The sequence below is a fragment of the Macaca nemestrina genome, chromosome 10 (genome assembly GCF_043159975.1).
Source record: "Macaca nemestrina isolate mMacNem1 chromosome 10, mMacNem.hap1, whole genome shotgun sequence".
NCBI classification, from domain to species: Eukaryota; Metazoa; Chordata; class Mammalia; order Primates; family Cercopithecidae; genus Macaca; species Macaca nemestrina.
In genome coordinates, this window is record NC_092134.1 from 55393649 (window position 1) to 55411175 (window position 17527).

General features: G+C 36.6%; 1 protein-coding gene across 13 annotated transcripts in view; it reads right to left on the reverse strand.

Moving 5' to 3' along the window:
- Window positions 1–17527, reverse strand: part of LOC105473314 (neuron navigator 3) — an 899580-nt gene that overhangs the window by 231441 nt on the left and 650612 nt on the right. The gene's annotated exons all lie outside the window — the stretch shown is intronic.

Here is a 17527-nt window from a genome sequence, read left to right on the forward strand (position 1 = left end):
CTCAAAACAGTAACTAAAGAGGCAGAGGCCTGTGTAAGATATTACAGCATCAAAGTCTCTTGCTCTTTTAGGAATGTCAAACTTCAAGATAAAGGAGAATTCAGGAAATGAGGCTCATATTTCTTTTTCAATTTCACCATAAATTAGATTTTCCAAAATGCTGTTACACATAGCTCAAAGTACTACTCTACGATGCTGTTCTGTGGATGTTTTCCTATTTTCAATTTTTAGTATGGAGTAAAATTACATCTCAATACATTCAGAGCTTCATTTCAAAAATTCATTTGAATGCAACCACCTTTAAAAAATCAGACCTTGAATACTGGTAGAAAAAGTTATTTTGTCAAACTAAAAATTTAAACTAACTTAGGCAAAGACCACACAGATCAGTGAAAAATCAGATTATTTAATACTTCTAAATACTTAAAAAGCATTGTAGTCATCACAAAATATGTTAAATTATTTCTTAATACATATGCTCAGAAAAATGGCTTTTATTACATTTAAAAGATGAATATCTATAAAGTATATGAAGATTTGTGAGAAAATCTATTCTTTCAAGTCCTTATAATTGGGCTGCTCTCCATTTACTGCAAAGCAAATATAATCATCAATACAATCATAATCAAACCAGCCCAATTGTCCCATAGAACTGATGTTTATGGTTTCTTTTGAATAAACATAGAAATTGACCCCTCCAGTCTTAAAACTTGAGAAACTTACGGTTGTCTTATCTGAGTTTTTTTCTTGGGAAACCAACCACCAGGTATCCCAAATAGTGTCAAGGAACTGAAATTTATCAGATAATTATATATGGACAATAAGATGCCAGGCCCCTCATCTGTCACGATTGCTTAACTGACCACCTGCTTCCTGTTGACCAACTCCTCTTCCTTATCCCTCCCTCGTTCCTGTTTTCCCACACATAGCTACATTTCTTCCTTGCCATATAAACCCCTAATTTTAGTTGGATTTGAGACTGGTCTTGCTTCTCCTCAGCTGCAGCACCCAGTTAAAGCCTTCTTCTCTGGCAATACTCATTCTCTCAGTAACTGGCTTTCTCTGTAGTGCACAGCAGGACCTAGACCAAATCTCTGGCATTTCGTAATAATGTTAGTAAGCAGTGACTGGGGTCACAAAACATCTCTGATGGGTGAGCATCGGTCTAGAGTCTGCCACACAGCAGAAAGAGAAGGCTTTTCTTTTTTTTCTTTTTTTTTTTCTTTTCACATCTTATGAGACTGAGAACTCAATCAGAAAGAGGGAGGAACTTGTGATGGTCAGAACTAGAAGCATAGAAAAGGGAATATAAAGAGGTGTATGTTGAAAGTGTGCCCTTGACTAATGGTTAAAGTCTCACAAGCAAGACTAAGTTGCTGAAACATGCAAATCCCCTAAATCTAATTCCATGCTCACCAAGTTATCTCCTGATTTTCCATGTAGACTTGGCTACAGAAAAACAATCTAATGATCATACTGACATAATTATTATAGCATATATATATATGGAGGAATCTCTGTGCCCAGGCTAGAAAGCAGTGGTGCAATTATGGCTTACTGCAGTTTTAACCTCTTAGTTTTGAGCCATCCTCCCACCTCAGCCTCCCAAGTAATCAGGACAGCAGGCACACACTACTACTTCTGGCTTTTTTTTTTTTTTTTCTGTATTGTATTCTTTTGAAGAGAGCAAGTCTCACAGTGTTGACCAGGCTGGTCTGGAACTCCTGACCTCAGGTGACCTCCTGACTTGGCCTCCCAAAGTTCTGAGATTACAGACATGAGCTATCATGCCCAGACAATTATGATTTTTGAGATAGCTGCAGTTTTTATTATGTCAGTAATTTGAAAAGTTATTGACTTATGATGGAAAAAAGGTCCATAATTATTAATATGTTTTCTACTGACGACTAACCTCAACTTTTTGAGGCTGAAGTTCTGAATGTATTGAGATGTAATTTTACTCCATATTGAAAATTGTAATTAATAAAATCAAGTTATTTTCTTTTAACATCTTATGAGACTGAGAAATCAATCAGAAAGAGAAAGGCATTTGGGATGGTCAGAAGTAGAAGCATAGAAAAGGGATTATGAAAAGTTAATAGTTATTGACTTTATTAATTATAATTTTAGAAATTTATTCAAAATTATATATATTGACTTTATTAATCTGTTTTTTATAAAGACTAACCTTAAAAGTTGAGATGAGGTTAGTCTTTAGTAGAAAACAGATTAACAAATTCAATAGCTATTGACTTTAATAAGTTTCAAAAATTTTTGAAAGTTTTTAATAAATTTTAACTTTTTGATGTTAGTCTTTAGTAGAAAAGATTAATAAATAATTTCGTATAGTATAAAATTGTAAATGAAATAATTACATATATTATCAGTGCTCTATTTGAGAAGGAAGTGGCTCATATATGCCAAATACATAGTACCTCTGGTTGGAATCAGATTTCTAGTGTTTGGTAGAAAATATCTAACTAGGCCATCAAAATGTCCTGTGATAAAATTTTAAATAAATAAATCACAAATTAGTTATCATGAGTCACAGCTCTATTATAATAACATTTCACATCTTAAAAAAGATTTGATAGGACAAATAATGGCTCACCATTGTTTTTATCGACATATTTATAGCAAAAAGTATTTCTTAAGTTCTTAAATTAAGAGTTAGTCTCATACTTTCAAATGTATTTATATTCTCACAATTCTTTTGGAAAGATAAAATACAATTATGATGTTTTTATTTTATACCTAGAAAATTAAGTTTAATTGATTCTGACTTAGTTAAGAAAAGTAAAACTAAGAATAATTTTTTTACAAACAAAACTAAACCAAAACCAACTATCTGAACATAAAAAGCAGTTTAAACTATAATAACTGAATAATCCCAGAAAAAAGACACCAGTATACAGTGATCCCTTGGTTTACTTGGACTCATCTCCCCAAACTATCATAAAATGAGCTCTGGCCCTTATTCAAATTATCTACCATTTTACGCATCAATTCAAACAAATATCAACTTTCAGATAGGCCTTAACTAGGGAAGAATCAGAGTATATTACTTGATTCTGAAGAATATGTATATATATACATGTGTATATATATATATACACACACACACACACACATACAACTTTTAGAATCAACCTATACTAAAAGATTGGAACAATCAGGTACGTGTACAAAATAGATTAATCATATGAACGTTGGTAACAAAAAATAAAAGTGCCAATAACAGAGATTGGAAATTGTCAGTGGATAGAGGAGAACCACACCGTAGTTTTAATATCCAGGTTTTACAAAATCAAATACCAAAAGATATTCTACAGGTGATTGAAAAAGAAATAAGATGTTATTCCATTACATAAAGGTACAAAGTTAACCAACAAAAGAACTAAAGATAGTGGAGTATAACTATGTTAGTAACACTCCTAGAAAGACTTGCCTATATTTGCTATCTCTTTTTTTAATTGACACATTAAATTGTGTATCTCTATCTGTAATTCCTCCTTCTCATTCTCTTTTGCACAGATTTCAATCAAGTTATCATAGCAACTACCTCACTGAAAGAGCTCTCATCCAGTGCAGAAGCCATAGGTCACTTCTCAGTTCTCATCCTACTTACATGCAACATTTCATGTAGTTGACATTCCGTAAATAATGGTTAGAAACACAAACTCTGTACTAGATTGCCTTGATCCAATATACAGCCTAGTCTCTGTGAAACTGTGCAATTTAATTGATCTTTCCATTTTCCTTATGTCAAAATTAATATTAAGAATACAGTACAGGCCGGGTGCGGTGACTCACACCTGTAATCCCAGCACTTTGGAAGGCTGAGGCAGGCAGATCATGAAGTCAAGATTGAGACCATCCTGGCCAACACGGTGAAACCGCATCTCTACTAAAAATACAAAATTAGTTGGGTGTGGTGGCGTGTGCCTGTAGTCCCAGCTACTTGGGAGGCTGAGGCAGGAGAATCTCTTGAACCCAGGAGGCAGAGGTTGTAGTGAGCCGAGATCGTGCCTCTGCACTCCAGCCTGGTGACAGAGTGAGACTCCATCTCAAAAAAGAAAGAAAAGAAAAGAAAAGAAAAGAAAAGAAAAGAAAAGAAAAGAAAAGAAAAGAAAAGAAAAGAAAAGAAGGAAAGGAAGGGAAGGAAGGGAAGGAAGGGAAGGAAGGGAAGGAAGGGAAGGAAGGGAAGGAAGGAAGGAAGGAAGGAAGGAAGGAAGGAAGGAAGGAAGGAAGGAAGGAAGAAAGAAAACAGTACGTACATCATAGGATTGTCGTGAGGATTGAGATGGTAAATGTATGTATAAACTATTTAGAATGGTTCAGAAGGGACTCCATATAAGTTATGACTATTGATCTGTCTCTCCATTGAACACTTTATGCAGTATTTATGCTTCCCAGGACATCAAGTTCTACTTTTCTTCCTACTTAACAGGCTAACTCTTTTTGGTCTCCTCTGTCAGGTCTTGCCATCTCCTTGTTCTCTAAACATTGGTAAGCTCCTGATCCAGGGCCTCAGTTCTCTTCTTCATCTATGTACAGATTTTGGTGACTTAATCAAGTCTAGCCTCATAGCTTTTTATTGTTGCTATATGCTTATTTTTTCATGATTTTTATCTATAGGCTCCATCTATCCCTTAAACCCCAGTCTTGCAATTCCAATGGCCTCCTCAGTATTTCAGATATATGTCACAGATGTTTCAAAGCTCACATGACAATAAGTGAATATCTGACCTTCTCCCTACCAAACCTTTCCTCACATTTTTTTTCCTTCATTTCAGCAAATGGAAACACCATCTTTCCAACAGCTAATAATACATTGATAACACACAGTCTCCCATTTTAGCCTCCTTTTTATCCATGCTACAGTCCCCTTTTTGTTTACCAATTTCATTACAAGTCTATCAGTTTCTTCTACTGACATTACCTTCAAAACGCATTTGGCATTTAACTTCCTCTCTGCACCTTCAACGCGATAGACAAGCTCTTTCCACGACTTCTTGCTACCACCTTTTCCCTACTACACTCTATTTTCAATACAGCAGACAATGTGACCACTTTATTTATATGCCCGTTTATGTTCCTCATGGCACATACTATCTTCCATTCTCTCCAGGAATAAAAGCCAAAGTCTGCACAATGGCAACAGGGCCATACTAATTCTTATGTTTCTTCGAATTATAACCTACTCTTCTTCTGCCTCTTTCCGTCTGATCCAGTCCAACTGGGATAGATGTTCTCTCTTATTGAAGAAAACCAGACAGGCTCTTAATTCAAAGTCTAAGAGCATTTCTTCTCTCAGCCTGAAACGCTCTGCCCTGAAATATTCACCGACAACATTCTCTCATTTTCTTTGCTTAGTGTCATCATCTGAATGAGGACTTTCCTCGGTCCTCATTAAATTTTAATTAGCAAAAACATGGCTCTCACACATCTGATTTGCCCTTTTCTGATTTGTTTTTCTCCATCATCAGCTGTCAAATTACTGGTAAATATTTTAATTAATTTTGTGTTATCTCCAATCACTAGAATGAAAGCTTCAAGACAGCAAATTTTTTTAAAGTCTCTTTTGTCTTCTGCCTATCTCCCATGACTAGAAGATTATCTAGAACATACCACGTACTTAATAAAAACTTGTAGAATCAATTAATGAGGGTGGGGAGAAATAGAGAAGTGTGGATCAAATGACAATGATCAAATTGATGAACAGAAACTAGTGGTAGAAGCATTTTATTTAGCTACATGGAAGTAACTACTAAAAAAAATACCTAAAGTAATTAAAGGGGTTATTCTGCTTATTTAGACTGGGCATACAAAGGACTGAGCATTATTAAGCTATTTTAGTGGAAATATTGTTACTTTAAATTATTTTCATATATTTAATTAAACTTAGAAGTGGAATGGGCAGACTTGATTAGAGAATGAAAAGGGAGAACAGTAATGAGGTTGACTTAAGGTTTTTAATGTGGGTCAATGTATTTTATTACACATGTGATATGATCTTCAAGTGAGAGAAGGGAAGATGGAAATAGCTGGTTTGAATGTCTATTATATGCTGTGTTATGCTAAGTAAGCATTTTATACATAAACCATTTCATCTGGTTTCCTCAACACCCTTATGAGAAAGTTGCCACTATTCCAATATTAGCGGAAGAACACTAGGATTTGAGCAAGTTAAAATCACTTGGCCACGCCACTCCACTGGGAATTGGCAAGCAGGATTCCAACTCATACTTGCCTGACTCTGAAATAACCAATACAGAAGATGTTTAATCTTTACCCACATAAAATGCATCCAAGAATACTGACATAGCGGCTGGGAATGATGGCTCATGCCTATAATCCTAGCACTTGGGAGGCTGAGGCAGGCAGATCATCTGAGGCTAGGAGTTCGAGACCACCATGGCCAACATGGTGAAACCATATCTCCACAAAAAAATGCAAAAAAAAAAAAAAAAAAAAGCTGGCCATGGTGGTGGGCACCTGTAATCCCAGCTACTAGGGAGGCTGAGGCAGGAGAATGGCTTGAACTCGGGAGGCAGAGGTTGCAGTGAGCTGAGATTGTGCCACTGCACTCCAGCCTGGATGACACAGCGAGACTCTGTCTCAAAACAAAACAAAACAAAACAACAAAAATACTGAGATAATATCTAATTTTTATGCTAAATATATTTAAATTTTTAAAAATTGATTACTTGGCTAATCAAGTCATTATCACTCCAAATATAGTGAAATATTTTCTTATAATGAAGTTAAGAAACTTAAAATCTGAGTCCCACCTTTACTATAATATAATCTTCATCTATAACAACTGAAACACCAGTGTTAGAACATAACAAAAGTATGTGCACGTGCACACACAAACTTTCTCTCTTAGTATTACATACTCTCGGTTTCCAAATGCAGTCAATTAAGAATAATTTCTTTCTCTTCAATTATTTCCCTCTAGAGATAAAAAAAATCCTGCTTTAAATAATGATTTATAAATATCCCTCTTCTTTTATGTTTTTGTTTTGTTTAAAGTTTAATTGATTAACTGACTTTCTTAAAGAGCACACTATAGGCCACAACACAGAACTGCGTTAGGCAGCTAATTGAAGCCAGGTTCACAAGGGCTTAAATTACTAGAGCCTTCCTGTCATCTTAAATTAAACTGCCTTATATACTTCTCAAGATTTATAACCTTTGGCCAAAAAGCTGTAAACCATCCCAATTTCAGAGTGAATCTCCCAGAAGGAAATAATGTTTCCTGGAAAAGATACCCTGGAAAGCAAATGTCCTCTATGGTAAGAGGGTTCCAAAAGCAACGTGTGTGGTAGGGGTCACAGGAACCTTGGAAAAGGACTGCAAGGGAACAGACAAGCCATTCAGAAAACATATACCCGGGGATTTCACAGTTTAACTTGTGAGTCCTGTAAGAGCACGTTCATCTTAACTGAAAATGGACACATTATTGATTTGCTCCTACAAAATCAAAAGCAGAAGGACGTATGATCATCTGCAGAGATCATAATCTTTCAAGTTCCCAAAATAATTTTTTTAAATTCAGAAAGATGTATCAACACTGGCTTTGCCACCTCTATCATCTATCTATGTAATCGCTGACCTCTACTTTCACATTCAATTTTCGTCTTTTTACATGTTTCAATTGTATACTACATAAACTATTCATGTGATTTAATAACCACTATCTGTGAGTTGGTAAAATTCATTAACTATTTGATAACAGGAAGGAAAATCATTTAATAATCTGGTCAAAAATTAAGATAAAAGCATGTATTTTAAGAAAAATCACGTCTTTTAAAAAAGCTTTTAGCAAATAAAAAAATTATCTTTTACATGTACTATCATCCTAACACCTTGTGTATAACCAGGTCAGTACATAAGAAAAAACAAATTTCATTTTATATTTTTTTCACTGTAATGTTTTTACCAGATATTCTTAGGAAAATGATGCATTCATTTACTGAGTATTATTGGCTGGTATGTGCCAGGTACTGCATAGGGTTGAAATAGGATTTTCTTTTGGCTTTCCTGTCAACTAGAACTCTAATTGTCAAAATGCAACATATGAAAAAGTAAGGTTCACAGAAATAGCCTAGGATGAAAATGAATTTTATGAATTTTAAAATTATAGGATTTATTTTTAAATTGTTTCCTAGAATAAGCAAAGGGATTTCCTTCTTCTCCCAATTAATACCTGTGAAAAATAACTATGATACCAACCTTTATATAAGATTTTTTTAGCATTTTATATTGAAACACTTCTCATATTTCCCCTTTTGGTTGGAGAGAAGAATTTTTATCTACCTTTTTCAAAATAAAAAGAAAATTAGGAAATATAAAATGAACTAGTTTTATTTATCATATTAAATAAATGCAAATAAGATGCTTAATATTTTGGAATATAGCAAGATGTTGAATATTTACCCACACAAAGTTCATCAAAAAATAGTGACATAGATAAAATATCAGTTTTATATTAAATATATCTAAATTGTAAAGAATTGATTACCTGGTTAATCAAGTCTTTATCACTCCAAATAAGCCAAATAATTCCTTGTAATGAATTTAAGAAACTTAAAATCTGAATCCCACCTTTACTTTAATCCAGATCCAAGTCCTGGCAGTCTGATTCCAGAGGTAAACTCTTAATAATTAGAGCTCCTGGTGCCAGTTGAGCAGGACCCACATGCATGCACACTTGTGCACACACCCACTCAAGCTCACATACAGCACGCGACCCATGTCCCTATAGATACATACACTCAAAGGTGGAGAGGCAACTGAGAGAGTAGGAGAGCAGAGTCTGTTACTCTATTCTTTCCTCTTGGTTCATGTTTTATTTTTTCTCCTGTGTATTTCACTTGTTAACCTTTAAATCCAAATTTCTGTTTAAATGAAAGCTATTCAAATTGAGTAAAAACATCTGGAGTTATTTTCAAAATAGTAAAATCAAATTAAAAATTATTAATGGATAAAATAAATGTTGTAGAAGTATGTAGAATTATGCCAATTTACTTTAAACAAAGAGAATAAAACAGAAACACTTTTACTGAACTGAACCAATGTGCCCAAAGAAATGTTCGTTAGTCTACAGAGAAAAATATAAGAACATTTTCTGGCCAAATATCCAGAAAAGTATAGCAAGTTGACATTTAAACTGTTTACTCGGAAAGAACTTTGAAATCAATAGAAAGGCATCATAAATCATGATTTATGATTCACACCTCTAGCAAATGAAGATAAATTTGTCATTAGGAATTTTTTGGGGGGCGGAGCAAGATGGCCTAATAGGAACAGCTCCAGTCTCCAACTCCCAGCGCGAGCGACACAGAAGACCGGTGATTTCTGCATTTTCAACTGAAGTACTGGGTTCATCTCACTGGGGAGTGCCGGACGATCGGTGCTGGTCAGCTGCTGCAGCCCGACCAGCGAGAGCTGAAGCAGGGCGAGGCATTGCCTCACCTGGGAAGCGCAAGGGGGAAGGGAATCCCTTTTCCTAGCCAGGGGAACTGAGACACACAACACCTGGAAAATCGGGTAACTCCCACCCCAATACTGTGCTTTAAGCAAACAGGCACACCAGGAGATCATATCCCACACCTGGCCGGGAGGGTCCCACACCCACGGAGCCTCCCTCATTGCTAGCACAGCAGTCTGTGATCTACCAGCAAGGCAGCAGCGAGGCTGGGGGAGGGGCACCCGCCATTGCTGAGGCTTAAGTAGGTAAACAAAGCTGCTGGGAAGCTCCAACTGGGTGGAGCTCACAGCAGCTCAAGGAAACCTGCCTGTCTCTGTAGACTCCACCTCTGGGGACAGGGCACAGTAAACAATAACAAACACAGCCGAAACCTCTGCAGACACAAACGACTCTGTCTGACAGCTTTGAAGAGAGCAGTGGATCTCCCAACACGGAGGTTGAGATCTGAGAAGGGACAGACTCCCTGCTCAAGTGGGTCCCTGACCCCTGAGTAGCCTAACTGGGAGACATCCCCCACTAGGGGCAGTCTGACACCCCACACCTCACAGGGTGGAGTACACCCCTGAGAGGAAGCTTCCCAACCAAGAATCAGACAGGTACACTCGCTGTTCAGAAATATTCTATCTTCTGCAGCCTCTGCTGCTGATACCCAGGCAAACAGGGTCTGGAGTGGACCTCAAGCAATCTCCAACAGACCTACAGCTGAGGGTCCTGACTGTTAGAAGGAAAACTATCAAACAGGAAGGACACCTACACCAAAACCCCATCAGTACATCACCATCATCAAAGACCAGAGGCAGATAAAACCACAAAGATGGGGAAAAAGCAGGGCAGAAAAGCTGGAAATTCAAAAAATAAGAGCGCATCTACCCTGGCAAAGGAGCACAGCTCATCGCCAGCAACGGATCAAAGCTGGACAGAGAATGACTTTGATGAGATGAGAGAAGAAGGCTTCAGTCCATCAAATTTCTCAGAGCTAAAGGAGGAATTACGTACCCAGCGCAAAGAAACTAAAAATCTTGAAAAAAAAGTGGAAGAATTGATGGCTAGAGTTTAATGCAGAGAAGGTCATAAATGAAATGAAAGAGATGAAAACCATGACACGAGAAATACGTGACAAATGCACAAGCTTCAGTAACCGACTCGATCAACTGGAAGAAAGAGTATCTGCGATTGAGGATCAAATGAATGAAATGAAGCGAGAAGAGAAACCAAAAGAAAAAAGAAGAAAAAGAAATGAACAAAGCCTGCAAGAAGTATGGGATTATGTAAAAAGACCAAATCTACGTCTGATTGGGGTGCCTGAAAGTGAGGGGGAAAATGGAACCAAGTTGGAAAACACTCTTCAGGATATCATCCAGGAGAACTTCCCCAACCTAGTAGGGCAGGCCAACATTCAAATCCAGGAAATACAGAGAACGCCACAAAGATACTCCTCGAGAAGAGCAACTCCAAGACACATAATTGCCAGATTCACCAAAGTTGAAATGAAGGAAAATATCTTAAGGGCAGCCAGAGAGAAAGGTCGGGTTACCCACAAAGGGAAGCCCATCAGACTAACAGCAGATCTCTCAGCAGAAACTCTACAAGCCAGAAGAGAGTGGGGGCCAATATTCAACATTCTTAAAGAAAAGAATTTTAAACCCAGAATTTCATATCCAGCCAAACTAAGTTTCATAAGTGAAGGAGAAATAAAATCCTTTACAGATAAGCAAATGCTTAGAGATTTTGTCACCACTAAGCCTGCCTTACAAGAGACCCTGAAGGAAGCACTAAACATGGAAAAGAAAAACCGGTACCAGCCAGTGCAAAAACATGCCAAAATGTAAAGACCATCGAGGCTAGGAAGAAACTGCATCAACTAACGAGCAAAATAACCAGTTAATATCATAATGGCAGGATCAAGTTCACACATAACAATATTAACCTTAAATGTAAATGGACTAAATGCTCCAATTAAAAGACACAGACTGGCAAACTGGATAAAGAGTCAAGACCCATCAGTCTGCTGTATTCAGGAGACCCATCTCACACGCAGAGACATACACAGGCTCAAAATAAAGGGATGGAGGAAGATTTACCAAGCAAATGGAGAACAAAAAAAAGCGGGGGTTGCAATACTAGTCTCTGATAAAACAGACTTTAAACCATCAAAGATCAAAAGAGACAAAGAAGGCCATTACATAATGGTAAAGGGATCAATTCAACAGGAAGAGCTAACTATCCTAAATATATATGCACCCAATACAGGAGCACCCAGATTCATAAAGCAAGTCCTTAGAGACTTACAAAGAGACTTAGACTCCCATACAATAATAATGGGAGACTTCAACACTCCACTGTCAACATTAGACAGATCAACGAGACAGAAAGTTAACAAGGATATCCAGGAATTGAACTCATCTCTGCAGCAAGCAGACCTAATAGACATCTATAGAACTCTCCACCCCAAATCAACAGAATATACATTCTTCTCAGCACCACATCGTACTTACTCCAAAATCGACCACGTAATTGGAAGTAAAGCACTCCTCAGCAAATGTACAAGAACAGAAATTATAACAAACTGTCTCTCAGACCACAGTGCAATCAAACTAGAACTCAGGACTAAGAAACTCAATCAAAACCGCTCAACTACATGGAAACTGAACAACCTGCTCCTGAATGACTACTGGGTACATAACGAAATGAAGGCAGAAATAAAGATATTCTTGGAAACCAATGAGAACAAAGATACAACATACCAGAATCTCTGGGACACATTTAAAGCAGTGTGTAGAGGGAAATTTATAGCACTAAATGCCCACAAGAGAAAGCAGGAAAGATCTAAAATTGACACTCTAACATTGCAATTAAAAGAACTAGAGAAGCAAGAGCAAACACAATCGAAACCTGGCAGAAGGCAAGAAATAACTAAGATCAGAGCAGAACTGAAGGAGATAGAGACACAAAAAACTCTCCAAAAAATCAATGAATCCAGGAGTTGGTTTTTTGAAAAGATCAACAAAATTGACAGACCACTAGCAAGACTAATAAAGAAGAAAAGAGAGAAGAATCAAATCGACGCAATTAAAAATGATAAAGGGGATATCACCACCGACCCCACAGAAATACAAACTACCATCAGAGAATACTATAAACACCTCTACGCAAATAAACTGGAAAATCTAGAAGAAATGGATAATTTCCTGGACACTTACACTCTTCCAAGACTAAACCAGGAAGAAGTTGAATCCCTGAATAGAGCAATAGCAGGCTCTGAAATTGAGGCAACAATTAATAGCCTACCAACCAAAAAAAGTCCAGGACCAGATGGATTCACAGCTGAATTCTACCAGAGGTACAAGGAGGAGTTGGTACCATTCCTTCTGAAACTATTCCAATCAATAGAAAAAGAGGGAATCCTCCCTAACTCATTTTATGAGGCCAACATCATCCTGATACCAAAGCCTGGCAGAGACACAACAAAAAAAGAGAATTTTAGACCAATATCCCTGATGAACATCGATGCAAAAATCCTCAATAAAATACTGGCAAACCGGATTCAGCAACACATCAAAAAGCTTATCCACCATGATCAAGTGGGCTTCATCCCTGGGATGCAAGGCTGGTTCAACATTCGCAAATCAATAAACATAATCCAGCATATAAACAGAACCAAAGACAAGAACCACATGATTATCTCAATAGATGCAGAAAAGGCTTTTGACAAAATTCAACAGCCCTTCATGCTAAAAACGCTCAATAAATTCGGTATTGATGGAACGTACCTCAAAATAATAAGAGCTATTTATGACAAACCCACAGCCAATATCATACTGACTGGGCAAAAACTGGAAAAATTCCCTTTGAAAACTGGCACAAGACAGGGATGCCCTCTCTCACCACTCCTATTCAACATAGTGTTGGAAGTTCTGGCTAGGGCAATTAGGCAAGAGAAATAAATCAAGGGTATTCAGTTAGGAAAAGAAGAAGTCAAATTGTCCCTCTTTGCAGATGACATGATTGTATATTTAGAAAACCCCATTGTCTCAGCCCAAAATCTCCTTAAGCTGATAAGCAACTTCAGCAAAGTCTCAGGATACAAAATTAATGTGCAAAAATCACAAGCATTCTTATACACCAGTAACAGACAAACAGAGAGCCAAATCAGGAATGAACTTCCATTCACAATTGCTTCAAAGAGAATCAAATACCTAGGAATCCAACTGACAAGGGATGTAAAGGACCTCTTCAAGGAGAACTACAAACCACTGCTCAGTGAAATCAAAGAGGACACAAACAAATGGAAGAACATACCATGCTCATGGATAGGAAGAATCAATATCGTGAAAATGGCCATACTGCCCAAGGTAATTTATAGATTCAATGCCATCCCCATCAAGCTACCAATGAGTTTCTTCACAGAATTGGAAAAAACTGCTTTAAAGTTCATATGGAACCAAAAAAGAGCCCACATCTCCAAGACAATCCTAAGTCAAAAGAACAAAGCTGGAGGCATCACGCTACCTGACTTCAAACTATACTACAAGGCTACAGTAACCAAAACAGCATGGTACTGGTACCAAAACAGAGATATAGACCAATGGAACAGAACAGAGTCCTCAGAAATAATACCACACATCTACAGCCATCTGATCTTTGACAAACCTGAGAGGAACAAGAAATGGGGAAAGGATTCCCTATTTAATAAATGGTGCTGGGAAATTTGGCTAGCCATAAGTAGAAAGCTGAAACTGGATCCTTTCCTTACTCCTTATACGAAAATTAATTCAAGATGGATTAGAGACTTAAATGTTAGACCTAATACCATAAAAATCCTAGAGGAAAACCTAGGTAGTACCATTCAGGACATAGGCATGGGCAAAGACTTCATGTCTAAAACACCAAAAGCAACGGCAACAAAAGCCAAAATTGACAAATGGGATCTCATTAAACTAAAGAGCTTCTGCACAGCAAAAGAAACTACCATCAGAGTGAACAGGCAACTTACAGAATGGGAGAAAATTTTTGCAGTCTACTCATCTGACAAAGGGCTAATATCCAGAACCTACAAAGAACTCAAACAAATTTACAAGAAAAAAACAAACAACCCCATCAAAAAGTGGGCAAAGGATATGAACAGACATTTCTCAAAAGAAGACATTCATACAGCCAACAGACACATGAAAAAATGCTCATCATCACTGGCCATCAGAGAAATGCAAATCAAAACCACAATGAGATACCATCTCACACCAGTTAGAATGGTGATCATTAAAAAGTCAGGAAACAACAGGTGCTGGAGAGGATGTGGAGAAATAGGAACACTTTTACACTGTTGGTGGGATTGTAAACTAGTTCAACCATTATGGAAAACAGTATGGTGATTCCTCAAGGATCTAGAACTAGATGTACCATATGACCCAGCCATCCCATTAGTGGGTATATACCCAAAGGATTATAAATTATGCTGCTATAAAGACACATGCACACGTATGTTTATTGCAGCACTATTCACAATAGCAAAGACTTGGAATCAACCCAAATGTCCATCAGTGACAGATTGGATTAAGAAAATGTGGCACATATACACCATGGAATACTATGCAGCCATCAAAAAGGATGAGTTTGTGTCCTTTGTAGGGACATGGATGCAGCTGGAAACCATCATTCTTAGCAAACTATCACAAGAACAGAAAACCAAACACCACATGTTCTCACTCATAGGTGGGAACTGAACAATGAGATCACTTGGACTCAGGAAGGGGAACATCACACACCGGGGCCTATCATGGGGAGGAGGGAGAGGGGAGGGGGGAGGGATTGCATTGGGAGTTATACCTGATGTAAATGACGAGTTGATGGGTGCAGCACACCAACATGGCACAAGTATACATATGTAACAAACCTGCACGTTATGCACATGTACCCTACAACTTAAAGGATAATAATAATAAATAAATTTTTTTTAAAAAAGGAATTTTTCTGCATTAATTATCTTGGTTCTAACACATAGATACTATATATTACATTCCTATGTATATTATCATTATGGCCTTTTGAAAAATGCTTTAAAAATATTGATTGCTACAGGTAAGTCCACATAAATTCTAATTCATATATTAATGTGATACACCAAATCTATATGAATAAAAATAAGTATTAATGTCTTAAATATCATATCCTTTAAAACATGTAACAAATTCAATTACAAGTAAAACTATTGAAAGTAAGACTTGAACTCTTCTATATTAGGGTCCTGAATACTACTTTTAGTAAAGCTGTTACTCTAAAAACATTTACTAAATTATATATCAATTCAAAAAGTAATCAAATCCAGAAGAAAATTTTGCTAAAAGTCTCCCTCAGCCTTAAAGGACACTGTTGAAAAGAATACTTTTCATAAACTTGCAATGAAAAATTGAGACATCCTTCCACAAAACAGTATAAAAACCGTGAGTATTTTACATGGTTTTATATTTTAAATTACCCCAAGGTTTCACAACAGTATGTATATCCAGCAAGAAGAATAGGAAAAGAAACAATTTCCTAAAAGGGTCATAACTACCAAGAAATTCTGGGCAAGAAATTCTTCACAATAAATTTCACATGGAAGATACAGAAAAAGAGTGAGGTAAAGCAATGTCAAATGATATTCTGTATCATTCCAGAGTCAACATGCTTTACACAAAATAATTTTGTTTCCTTTATTTTTTTAGCTACTCTTCTTGTGTCTTTTTTATTTAAACTGCTTAAACCAAACTCTAGTAATGTTATTTCTGGCACTTTTCAGAATCCATCTCTTTGTTCCAACCATCCACGCAAAAAAAATAATAATAATAATACATAAAACATGATGTCATACACTTTCTTCTTCTCTATGCTTACGAAAATCCAAGAAACTTATCCTATATTTATTTTTCACTATGAGTCTTGTACAATCTCACCTGATATAAACAAAAGCCAAGATGAGCTTAAAGAGCAGTCAAATAGCTGCATTATTTTATAATAAAACATATCCCCATCACTTCATAAACTTTATATTATATGCTGTTTTCAGTAAAACTATAGCTTTTTTAAAATTCATTTAAAAATTCACTGATGAGTGAAAATCTTCCAAAGGGAATATAATTTACATGGTTATATAGAGAAATAAATATTGTTTATTATGAAGTAACAAACAAGATCCATATGAGAGTTGGGTAATAGATGAAAGAGAGGTGATTTCTGAACAATTGAACAACTGACAGTAAGTGGGAGGTGGTTCATAAATGTATTTTGGAACATCATTTTAATTGTTTGAGTCATTTCTAATTACCAAACTCAAGGTTAGCTGAATGTTAGTAGGTTTCAAACTTGACTTCTAAGGTGGACAAAGTTAAATATTTACATTTGTTGACAAGTGTTTATATTTTCAAAGACGATGAAAGGGATTTTCATATCCTCTCTCCTTAAGAAAAATAATCATAACTATTTATGTAATAGAGCTAACTAACCAATACCCCAGTCATTGTTCAGGAACAAATATAGTAGTTTGCATGAAAGTTGTTAAGTGAAACTTCATTCTGTGATCATTTATTTTGACATGTAAACTATGTTAGACTATAGTCTAAGTTATTCCATCAAATACTAATCTAGTTGTTGCTATGTAGATACTTTGAGGAAGTCATAAAATTCTATAATCAATTGACTTTCAGTAAAGTTTATTTTAGATAATCTGAGTGATCTTGATTCAACTAGTTGAAAGAAAGGGTTTTTTTGTTGTTGTTGTTTTTTTTAGACGGAGTCTCACTCTGTCACCCAGGCTGGATCTTGGCTCACTGCAACCTGTGCCTCCCGGGTTCAAGCAATTCTCTGCCTCAGCCTCCAGAGTGCTGGAAATACAGGAGCCTGTCACCACACCTGGCTACTTTTTGTATTTTTCATAGAGACAGGCTTTCACCATCTTGGCCAGGCTGGTCTTGAACTCCTGACCTCGTGATACATCCACCTCGGTCTCCCAAAGTGCTGGGAATACAGGCATAAGCGAGCCATTGTGCCCAGCCG